Below are 12,313 nucleotides of genomic sequence, written 5' to 3' on the forward strand. Positions count from 1 at the left end.
TAAGATAAACGTGTCGTTTATTTACTGTTGAAAGAATGAATGTTTTAGAAACAACATGTGTTCATTTCCGCGCTGGTGCAACCATCGTTTGTTTGGGGACTGGTAATATAGAAAGAAAAAGGAAATGTGTGCTCATCTCACGTTCGGGTCACTATCGTTTGTTCGCGCGTGAGAAGAGAAGTGAGTAATGTAGTGGAGATGGGAATGATAGTCCAGCGTGTAGACAAAGATATGTTAGCAGTCAGCTACGCGGAGGTGTTCTCTGGCACAAATTGTGGAAGAGTTGTCTGGTTGATGGACCAAAGCAAAAGGGGGAAAAAGAGTGAGAAAGTCAATCCAGTTCATGGTGAGAGAAAGCGTATAAGATGTACGTACGGTCTGTTGGTTTTTTGCCCCATCTAGTAGCAAGTGGCGTGAGGCACGTCTGCCAAAACGGCGGCAGCTGGTCCGTAGACCACTCACCCTGGAAGGCGAGCTGGAAAAGGGCTGGAAACAGCTTGTCCCTTGCTTTTATAGGTGTTTCCGGTGGTCTTTTGTGCATGTGTGGATTTCTTTTGAAAGGGGAAGTGACGTTGTCTATGTGTGTACGTATGTGAGTACATGTGTGTATGTTAGCGTGTGTGTGTATACACATGAATGTGAGTGTATATACGCGAACGTGAATATATGTACGTATGTGGACGTGCGCGTGTATGTTTGTGTGCGCGTATGTATATGACAAGTAATATGGCTTGAAATGTGAACGTGTGTTTTTGTGTGAGACTAGAAAAGGCTCGCGCAAGAGAGAAAAACGTGCAGGCTGACTGGATACACCGCACACACATCCGTCCCTTTACATAGCTACTGCGTACACATTTCACATCAACCTGTCTATTACACAAAATCTCACCCAGGAATTTGTTCAGGTGTTTTGCTGTTACCTTTGAGAGAATAGGTACACTAATTTGGACTCACGAAATAGGAGAATTAGTTTCTTTGTCTACCGTAAACCTATGGCTGGATGAAGGTTATTAAGTGACGTAAAAAGCTATCCCTTTGATAGTGTTGAATCTACTATTAATAAGAAAGTTTCCAATTTATACAAACCTTAATAAAGTGTAGTCAATAGATGTCCTATTTACCTTCGTCTACCTTGGCTAACTGATATCAGTGACCGATTTGCTAAGTAAATCTCTTTGTATGTACACCGGTGTTATTTTGCCTCGAACCCACGTGTTGTTTTTTCAACTATACCTATGTTGTCGTCCATTCACAAAGATTTTCTCCCTCCCTATCCATAATTCTATTATTTATTTATTCAAATATAGCTGCAGCTCGCACCATGTTGAACGGACATCGCAAAGATTGGATTTTTGCTAAAAACAACATGTCCTATCAAAGATTCGTTAAGCAAATTCTTCACCTTCGGGTGTTCTGAGTAATACATATGGTTCTGCGATCTGCTAGCACCTCATAAATGATCGTGCGTGTGACACGAATTTTAGTACTGACATGTTCACGATCCTGAACTGGTCGCACTCGCCCTTTCATTTAAAAATCCTAGAAACCATTTATATTAAATCCTTGAAACCTTCTCATTGTGAGCAAACAAAAAATCTTTTAGGACTTAATTTAATTTCTATGTGGTTTTTCCCGGTTTATTTTTATTATGAATTTTCTCTTCCCCCCCCCCCCGCCATATTCGTGAAAATCTTTTTAATCGCAATTTTCCTAAATTTAGTTCAGTTGAGCGAGGAAAGAATCATGGTTAGCTACCCTTTTTTCATTTTTTTTATTTTTTAATCATCAGTTGAATTGGTATATATATATATATATATATATATATATATATATATATATATATATATATATATATATATATACATGAACAAATGATTGATAAAACATGTTAAAAGACATCTTGAAAAAGAGTTAAAAATATATTTAATTTTAAAAAAGGAAACACAAGATAAGTGGATAGTCATTAATCCGCGGAGTTTCGAAGAAATACTCTCCTTCTCATCAGAGGGCAGGAATTAGCAAAATGCAGGATCGGATTTTGCATATAAAAGTATTTAATGAAACTACAAGTAAGTCACAGATCTTACTTGGTTAAAAAAAGGGTGAGGTAAGGGGAACAGGAGGCAAAAGAAAAAGAAAAATAAAAATAAAAAGATTTCACATAAATGGACAGTCCGGTGAAGGGTAAAAATCCAAAAATGGTAAAATCCAAAACGGTAGAATTTAAAATTTCAATCCAATCGGTAAATTCCAAATGGTCCAAAGTAATCCAAAAGGCAGAGTTCGTTGGAAAAAGCGCAAATGGAATGAATTCCAAATCATTAAAAGAAAAGTACTGGAGAGAATATTTAAAAACACGTCTGTCAAGGCTGGATGAATAAAAAATTTTCGCCTTTTTTTACACTTTTTGGGGTGGATTGCTAACAATATAAGAAACATGCATTTTCTCTTTTTATTAGATTTTTCCATTGCACCAAATTGAGCCATTAGATCCATGTCTAAGGAACCTATATCTAAAATTTCAATTGTTTATACCCTAAATTGGCGGAGGACTTTGGTAGAGTTCTCAAAGGTCAAATCATTGAACTTTTATACCTTAACAGCCAAATTTCTGGCCGAAAACCGATTACAAATATTTTCCCAAATCTCCATACCCTATATATCAAATTTCGAGTCTGTAGACTGAAAATTGACAGAAATATTGTGTAGGGAAATGTACACACACACACACACACACACACAAACACAGACACTTTCACTTTTACAGATATACAAGCGTTGGTGCCCGGCGTTGCCCGAGTGTTTGGAGGTGTATGCTGAGCAAAAAAAAAGATCAATGTAATCACAGAGCAATATAATGAATGAATGACAAACGTCTATATTCCAAAGTTCATGATGTTGACTATCTTACAATTTATTCTTTCAATTCAGTTGACATTTACAATTCTTGACAGTATCTGTTTTGTAGCACAAAATCTATCATTTAATTATTATACCAATCAGTGAATCTATTTTGCCTTTAACTCAGAAGAAATAGCCACAATCAATTTGTTTTATTGACAAATTTCCATGTATCATCTATCTATCTATACTCCTATAAATTCAGTTTTGTTTTGTGTGTATCGATATTCATATTAAAACCGCTTTTTTCTATTTATTTAAAAAGAAAATAGAATTTTCTTATATCTTGGTTGTGGAATTGCGTTCACTAGCAAACGATCTAGCTAATTTGCATATTCTTTTAAACATTCATTTTAATTAATTCCCTATTAGTTGCTTCGGTTTTTTAATGGGATAATCATCTTTAGTTGACTATTTATTACCTGTAATTATATTCATGCAGATATTCTACATGATTTATACTTGCATAATATTTGCGAAAGAAGTTTATATTAAACACAAAATTGTTTCCATATATATTTATGTATACGTATATATTTTTGTTAAACAAATCTATCTATCTATCTATCTATACCTATACTCCTATAAATTCGTTTTTCTTTTGTGTGCATTGATATTCATATTAAAAACCCTCTTTTCTATTTATTTAAAAAGAACATACAATTTTCTTATATATGGGTCGATGAATTGCATTCATCTGCAAAAGATCTAGCTAATTTGCATATTCTTTTAAACATTCATTTAAATTAATTCCCTATTAGTTTTTTCGGTTTTCTTATGGGATGATCATCTTTAGTTAACTACTATCATGGGTGCCCGGCGTTGCCCGGGTATTTGGAGGTGTATGTTGAGCAAAAAAAAAAGCGGTGAATTTTTTTTAATTTGGCCCCTATTATGACCCGTTACCATTTATTGTTTTGGGCTCAAATCAAGTTATCAAGTTACATCCATGTCCAAGTGATCCATCTCTAAAATTTCAAGTGTTTAGACCCAAAATTATCGGAGGACTTTGGTACAGTTCTCAAAAATCAAATCGTGGAACTTTGACCCCTTAATCGCCAAATTTCTGGCCAAAAACCGATCACAACAATTTCCCAAAATCTCAATACCCTGTATATCAAATTTCGAGTCTGTGGAATAAAAATTGACAGAGTTATTGTGTAGAGTCAGACATACAGATACACAGACAGACAGATACACAGACACGTTCACATTTATATATATATAGATTACGTGTAATTTTATTCATGTAGATATTCTACTTGATTTAAACTTGCATAATATTTTCAAGCTTACAGTTAACATAAAATTGCTTCCATATATATTTATGTATACGTAAATATTTTTTGTTTAATCTATCTATTTATATATCTATAAAAGTGGACGTGTCTGTATGTGTGTGTCTGTGTACATTTCCCTACGCAATGACTCTGTCAATTTTTAGTCTACAGACTCGAAATTTGATATACAGGGTACTGAGATTTTGGAAAATCGATGTGATCGGTTTTTGGCCAGAAATTTGGCTGTTAAGGGGTCAAAGTTCAATGATTTGACCTTTGAGAACTCTACCAAACTCCTCCGACAATTTTGGGTCTACGCACTTTAAATTTAAGATATAGGTTCCTTGGACATGGATCTAACTTAATAACTTGATTTGAGCCCAAACAATAAATTTTAAGGGGTCATAATAGGGGTTAAGTTAAAAAAGTTGATCTCTGCAGTCTCTTCCAAATTACTCAGACAATTTCTGGTCTAAATATTTGAAATTTTACATAAAGGGTATTCAGAGATAGGGCAAGCTTTTTCATCAGTTTGGGTTGAAAATATTTAGTTATCAATATATAAATGTATGTATGTATGTCTGTTTGCATGTCTGCCTTAAACTTTCTATAGAGGCGACAGATTTTACCAAGATTAGTATCGTTTTAAAGTTCGACCTTTCATACGACAAATATCGAAAACTTGGTTAAAAACATTAATAGCTTCCCCTTCAACCAGGCACTTTTCTACAGGGAGGGGTTCACTTTTTTCGCCGATATTTTTTTAAGTTATCCTCTCCTTTAGATTGTCTAGCCTTAATTTTAAAAAATTTCGCTTCCGGTTTAGCAGTGGTTGTAACAGCATAAACGTTATGTTTTATCACGTTCTTTTCCTCCTTTGCGGTACGGGTTCGAGCCTGCCTTCCTACTACCACTTTTTTTTTTGCTCAACATACAAATCTAAACACCCGGAAAACGCCGGGCTGAAATGCTAGTATATCTATAAAAGTGAAAGTGTCTGTGTATGTGTGTGTGTGTGTGTCTGTGTATGTGTGCGTTTGTGTGTCTGTGTACATTTCCCTGCGCAATAACTCTGACAATTTTAAGTCTAAAGACTCGAAATTTGATATACAGGGTACTGAGATTTGGGAATATCTATGTGATCGAGTTTCGGCCAAAAATTCCGCTGTTAAAGGGTCAAAGTTCAACGATTTGATTTTTAAGAACTCTACCAAACTCCTCCGACAATTTGGGGTCTAAACACTTGAAATTTTAGATATAGGTTCCTTGAACATGGATCTAACTTAATAACTTGATGTCAGCCTAAAAGAATAAATTTTAAGGGGTCATAATAGGGGTAAAATTTTAAAAAAATGACCTTCTTTTTTTTTGCTCAGCATACACCTCCAAACACTTCTGTGGTACCAGTATTCAAGAATTCAAACACTTCTGTGGTACCAGTATTCACGAATTCTGGCGAAAGAACTGACCCATCAAATTATCGCCCCATTAGCCTCCTCCCACTTTTCGCCAAAATATTTGAGACCATAATTAACCATGCTCTAGTCCGGCACCTTACAGATGCTAAACTTCTGACTGATTTAGACAAGCCCGTTCCACAGCTGACATCCTCACTGTAATCTCTGAACGTATATACCATTCACTGGACAAAACAGGGGAGGGCAGAGTGGTAGCTCTAGATATATCTAAGGCTTTTGACAGGATGTGGCCCAATGGTCTCCTCAGGAAAATTGAATCATACGGTATCACTGGTAGAATACTTAACATAATTAAATCCTTCTTAGAGAAAAGAAAAAGCCAGGTTGTCCTCGACGGTCGTACATCTAAACAGTGTGATATAAATGCGGGAGTGCCTCAGGAGTCTATCTTTGTACCTCTATTGTTCCTCATATTTATTAATGACCTCCCCGACAAAACTGCCTCTGAGATGGGTATATATGCTGATGACACCACACTCTATAACAGGCATGACAGGAAAACAAATGAACACATATCTAAAGAAATGGCAAAAACACTAGAGGATGACATCCAATCTGTAGTGGAATGGGGACATAAATGGATGGTCACATTCAATGCTGCCAAGACTAAACTGGTTTCCTTCAATAATTACAAGAAACCTTCTCTGCCACCAATAGCAATGACCAGTGACTCCCTGTCTGAAAGTACATCTTTCAAACTGCTTGGCCTAACGTTCACAGGAAACATGAATTGGAACAGTTATATTGAAAACATTGCCAGGGCCGCTGCGAAAAGGTAGGCTCTCTTTACCGTGCTAGAAAACTACTGACACCTGAAAGTATCCTGTACCTCTATAAAGCCACCATTCGCCCATGTATGGAGTATTGTTGTCACATTTGGGCTCGTGCATCTGCTGCTAGTCTCTCGCTTCTAGACAAGGTTCAAAAGAGAGTCGCCAATCTGATAGGCCCTAAACTGGCATCTAAGCTTCAGCCTTTGCCCCATCGACGAAACGTTGTATCCCTCTGTCTGTTCTACAAGTATTTTAATGGTGAATGCTCTGACGAACTGCAGACAGTTGTGCCCCCAAGACGTAGACACCCTCGACAAACCCGACAGGCAGCTAAATCCCACCCCCACACAGTAGAGATCCCTAGATGTAAAAGATCTTTCTACTCCAGTAGTTTCTTCCACAGAACCGCTAGACTCTGGAATTCCATTCCAGGTCCCTGCTTCCCTAACTGTACTGACATGCAGAAGTTCAAGTGTAACGTGAACCGACATCTTGCTGCCCAAATCCAAACATAGTGTCCCAGTAGTTGCTGCCTCTGATAGTAACCCTCTACACCAAAGTGGCAATGCCTCAATACAGACCAATAAGTCTTCTCTGTGTTATGAGCAAGTTACTGGAATCAATATTAAATAGAGAAATAGTCAACCACCTCAGCAGGAATAACCTTCTTAGTGACACACAATATGGTTTCCGCTCTGCAAGATCTACCGCAGATGTGCTGACGGTTATATCCCACAGGATTAGTGAATCTCTTGACAAAGGCTTCCTTTCTAGGGCAATTGCTCTTGACATATCAAAGGCCTTTGACAAAGTATGGCATAAGGGTCTACTTCACAAGATTTCCAGCTATGGTATAACTGGAAATGTTTTCTCAATCATTAAATCATTTCTCTCTGATAGGCTCATAAGAGTAGTGGTAGATGGACAAAAATCCGAGGCCTGCAATATAAATGCTGGAGTCCCTCAGGGGTCAATCCTGGGCCCAACTCTCTTCCTGATCTACATCAATGACCTCCCTAAACACATACTTAAATTATTCGTTGACATCTATGCTGATGACACGACCATCTGCGGCAACACATCAAAGGCTGTAAATGACGAAGTTCTCTCGGATTCTCTCTCCTCTGATCTCGAGCGCGTGGTTCAGTGGGGGAAGATGTGGCTAGTTACCTTTAATGCATCCAAAACCAAACTCCTATCCTTACATCATCAACGCTCTGATCCCCAGCTGGCATCAATTGTGATGGATGGCTCTCGTCTGGGTGAGGCCCCGTGTTTTGACAAGCTTCTGGGTTTGACCTTTACTCCTGATCTGAAATGGAACACGTACATCAAGTCTGTTGCCAAGGTCGCAGGAAAGATGGTGGGATCCTTCTACCGCTCCAGAAGATATCTCACTACTGATGCAATTCTCTATCTATATAAAAGCCAAGTACGGCCAAGGATGGAATACTGTTGCCATATCTGGGCAGGAGCTGCCAAAAACAGCCTATCATGCCTTGACAGAGTACAAAATAGACTTCGTGGTTTAGTGGGGGATGCCCTTTTCTCTACCCTGCAACCCCTCTCCCACAGAAGAGACGTTGCGAGCCTATCCTTGTTTTATCGTTATTTTCATGGCAGGTGCTCGTCTGAACTCCAATCCCTGTTCCCCCCTCGCCAATCTTTCACAAAAAACACCCGTCTAGCTGAATCCACTGTGAAAAATTTCCCCCACTCTATATCTGTGCCTAAATCAAAACGCGGATTTCATGAGCAAAGCTTCTTTCTTAGAACTGCACGCCTGTGGAACTCTGTTCCGTCTGCCTGCTTCCCTCCGGACTACAACTTGGATGTCTACAAGTCTAATGTTAACAAATTCCTAATGAACCGCCCCCCTAATTAAACACGTCATAAAATCTCCTCACTAACGTGATGTACTTACAATAACCCTTATCCCTGAGTGGCTTCCGGGCCTTGATAAGTGGTGATCACTGTGTAAAAAAAAAAAAAAAAAAAAAAAATGTTATTAAAAAAATAAAAAAACACCCGGGCAACGCCGGGCACCCATGCTAGTATATCTATAAAAGTGAACCTGTCTGTGTGCCTGTGTGTCTGTCTTTCTGTCTGTCTGTCTGTCTGTCTGTTTGTGTGTCTGTGTACATTTCCCTACGCAATAACTCTGTCAATTTTTAGTCCACTGACTCGAAATTTGATATACAGGGTACTAAGATTTGGGAAAATCTACGTAATCGTGTCAACTTGATGGACAGATGCCTCATCAATGGCAGAAGGGGGGGCAACCAGGTCTAGGAGCTGTTTCCAGAGACTTCTGGCCATGTTTGAATTCACGATGCCAGCGTTTTACAAGGTCATATGATGGGGCATGATCTCCATAAGTTTCTTTCATTTCATCAAAAGTCTCCTGTGGTGTGCGTCATTTGAAATACACAAACCGGATCACTGCTCGACATTCAACAGTCTCCATTTCACACCTGAATCAGTTCAAACACCTGTAAAACAAAAACCACAATTTGTTCAGAGCTGTAATTTGCCAGATGACACGTAGAGATATAAATCATTGCGCATGCAAAATTTCAGCTATATCAGATAACTGGAAGTGGGTCAGGGGCATTACTTATTGTACGCCCCTCGTATAATCTTTGTCTGATTTTATTGGTGTCGTTTTTTTTTTTTGATGTAATTATATATAATTTACTTATGTAATTAAACCAATGACATGATGCATATGTGAGACATCTTCACTTGAAGTGAATGGAATTTAGGTGACACAATTTGCGTTTAAACAAGCTCAACCAGTTTTCCTGAAATATACATAAGTATTTATTAAAAAGAAATATATGTAAACAAGATTTTCAATTCCCTATGAAAATATCTTATTTTATAACCAGTGATTATTTTGTCAAGGGGAAACGCCAACCAATTGTAATCCCATAACAATATAAATTTACAATACGAGTTACTACAAAACACAAAATGAGACACATAATTACCATACTTTTTAATTTCTTCTTATTCGCTTTCTTCTTTCTCTTCTTTCTACTAATGGCGTTTTTTTTTTTAATTTAATTATGTATGTAAATTATAATAAAATCTTATAAAAGTAGAGCGATGCATACATGATTGTCTTGATTCTAAGGGTATAGGATTATATATACATGTGTTGAATAATTTGAAACGGACGTTAGATATATATAATGCTTATTCTGAACCAATTTCGTAGTATTCATTAAAGACTAGCAGGATGGGCCCGGCGTTTCCGGGTCATAAAAGAAATTGGGAAACAGAGTAGGTTACCTGATTGTAAAATCCGCTTTTAATTTTTAATTGGGGACAGGGCGTTGTTTGGGTGTCTTCAGCCGGAAGCAAAACCGTGTTATATATGGAAGGAGACAGATCCCAGTAATTAGATAAATAAAATTAATAAGTTCGAAAATAATATTTATTTATTAAAGTAAAAGGTTAGGGTTAGGGTTACACAGTTATATAAATGTTGTTATCAGTACAAGGGGCCGTTCTGTGTACTCTGTTATATGTCCTTATGTCCCCCCCCCCCCGCTATACAAAAACTGAAAGCAAAATTTTGTAAACAAAAAAAAATAGCATGGATATTGATCAACCAAAAATCCTATAAAAATAAATACCTGTGAGAGCTCGTATTTCAAGATTTCACATTGACAAAAAGTGGGAGAATATTTTCTTGGTAAGGCACAGCCTAAACGAACCATTCAATAATTATTTGATTAAAAATGTACAAAACGCAATTTCCCCATTCATTTTACATGAGACTGTGTAAGGAGAAAGCAGTCCACTCGTCAACCCTGTTATTACTGCACCAAGGTCGGTTAAATTTTCAGAGTTTGTCTGAAGTATGACGTTGAGGGGGAGACATCAGAGCTATTTTATTCTCCAGTCAAAATTTGAATTATATGCAATCTATATTTACCGTCTATCAATGACGAACCAAGCATGGTACTCGTCGATAATATGTATCAGTATTTGTCAAAGCTGTATACGATAGCGACCATACTGACCGATGCTAAACAACCCTATTTTACATGTATTATACATATAAACAGACCCCTGGGTGTGCACTATGTAACGCTCGTAGGCCCGAGGAATGCCGGGGGAACAAAAAGGAGACCTAAGAGTGAACAGAAACCAAACAATCAAGCAGGAAGAAACCAAACGTAGGATGAAGCTATTTTTAGAATTAATGTAAAGCCATGCAGCGATGTCACGTAGTGGACACTAGGGGCAGCTAAGAAGGAGAGGGAGAGAAAAAAGAAAAGGAGATTATTGGTTGGTCACTGGACGTGAGTAATGCTTCTCTGGGTTCTGTAAAAAAGCGTTGAAAGAAAAAGGGAGTCTGTGGGCTGTCTCTCGTACTGAGGTCAAGCATCTGACCTCTGATCTTCTTCGGAAACTGTAGCCCGTGATGTCTGAAACTGTAGCTCATGATGTCTAGTCGTCCGAGAGACCTCCACATTAAATTCTGAACGCCTCTGTGTAGAATTCTACTGAATGCGAAAAGCGAAGCTGCATACACCAGAAAGAAAAGACAGACAATTTAGGATTCTATCTACTAATAATTAATTTCACAAAAATTACAGTCTTTTTTATATTACACGTTCAGTTATTAAAAATTTTTAATTCACAAATCTCTCTTCTTCCTGATGGAACTCAGGCGGATGGAGAGGGGGTGGTCAGGCGTTTTTGGAGCGATGTTATTCTCTCGAGATTTCAATGCAGTCTGTTTAATTTTGAGCGGCATTGTCTTTTTATAGTAAGGTCGCAGGTCGGGGTGGATAATCCACCCAGCCAATCAGATTAAGCTACGTATCTAAATTGCGTGTGTACAGTTCAGCCATAGTCTAGAGTTTTGTGAATCTGAGACCAAAATGAAATCAAATTCACACGACCTCGTTTCCTCCTCTCATTCTTTTTTTTATACACCATACAAATGCAACCAACAACACACTTATTATTACTAGCGTGCTCACTCCCGCTCCTGTAATTGCTACCTTATGAAGCCTATCCCTAGATTCCGTATTCTCCAGACTGTTTAATCGGGCCTGAAATTCACTCATATCTATTCGCCTAACTCCTCCCATAGCGTTTGGTAGCCTAAGTCGGTGAACGACGGATTAGGGGATCCCAAAGGTTAGTAAGGTTATTCAATTGGACATTCGCCCACTTTACTGCAGGTGCCTTTAATAAATACCGTTCCTCAACCGGATAATACGCAGGTAGCCCTATGCCCTTTCCCCGGAGTTCAGATCTCCTATCCATAGTTAAAGACGGACTCACCTTAATTATCCCAGCAGCCATGTTACCACATACCTTGGACATTTCCATCTTTTGTTGTGTGGATACCAACCAGGTGCCTTCGGCTACTCTTACATCCAGTGGCAAAAGACCTTCATTTGCCACCTCAACCTTGCAGACGCGATTTATCACTCTCTCATCCCCCTGAAACAATCCCAACACACACAACTCATGATCTTCAGTTACATATAACGGACTTTTGACCGGCAAATTCCAAGACCATTGATTCGGCATTCTCCTGACTCTTGCTGATTCAATAGCATAAATCTACCCCTTGCCATATTAATCTTACTCCACCCTATAACTGGCTACCAACCCCAACTTGGGTGTGTCCAGTGGATAGGGAGGGGTGGAGTGATAACTTGATAAACCTCGTACTTAGTTCCTCGATCCCAAAGGGGTACAGACACAAACACTGATATTTTTTCAGCTTCTAACCGCGCACTACACCCCCAGGGTGTTATAATATTCCCACAACCCTTCCTCGGGGCTAACTGGAAGTTGTAGACGCGATGGTAATTTTTGTCTTATATCCTCCAAAATATTTCGCAGC

This window comes from Euprymna scolopes, chromosome 11 (assembly GCF_053919585.1).
Source record: "Euprymna scolopes isolate OS-2025 chromosome 11, ASM5391958v1, whole genome shotgun sequence".
NCBI lineage: Eukaryota > Metazoa > Mollusca > Cephalopoda > Sepiida > Sepiolidae > Euprymna > Euprymna scolopes.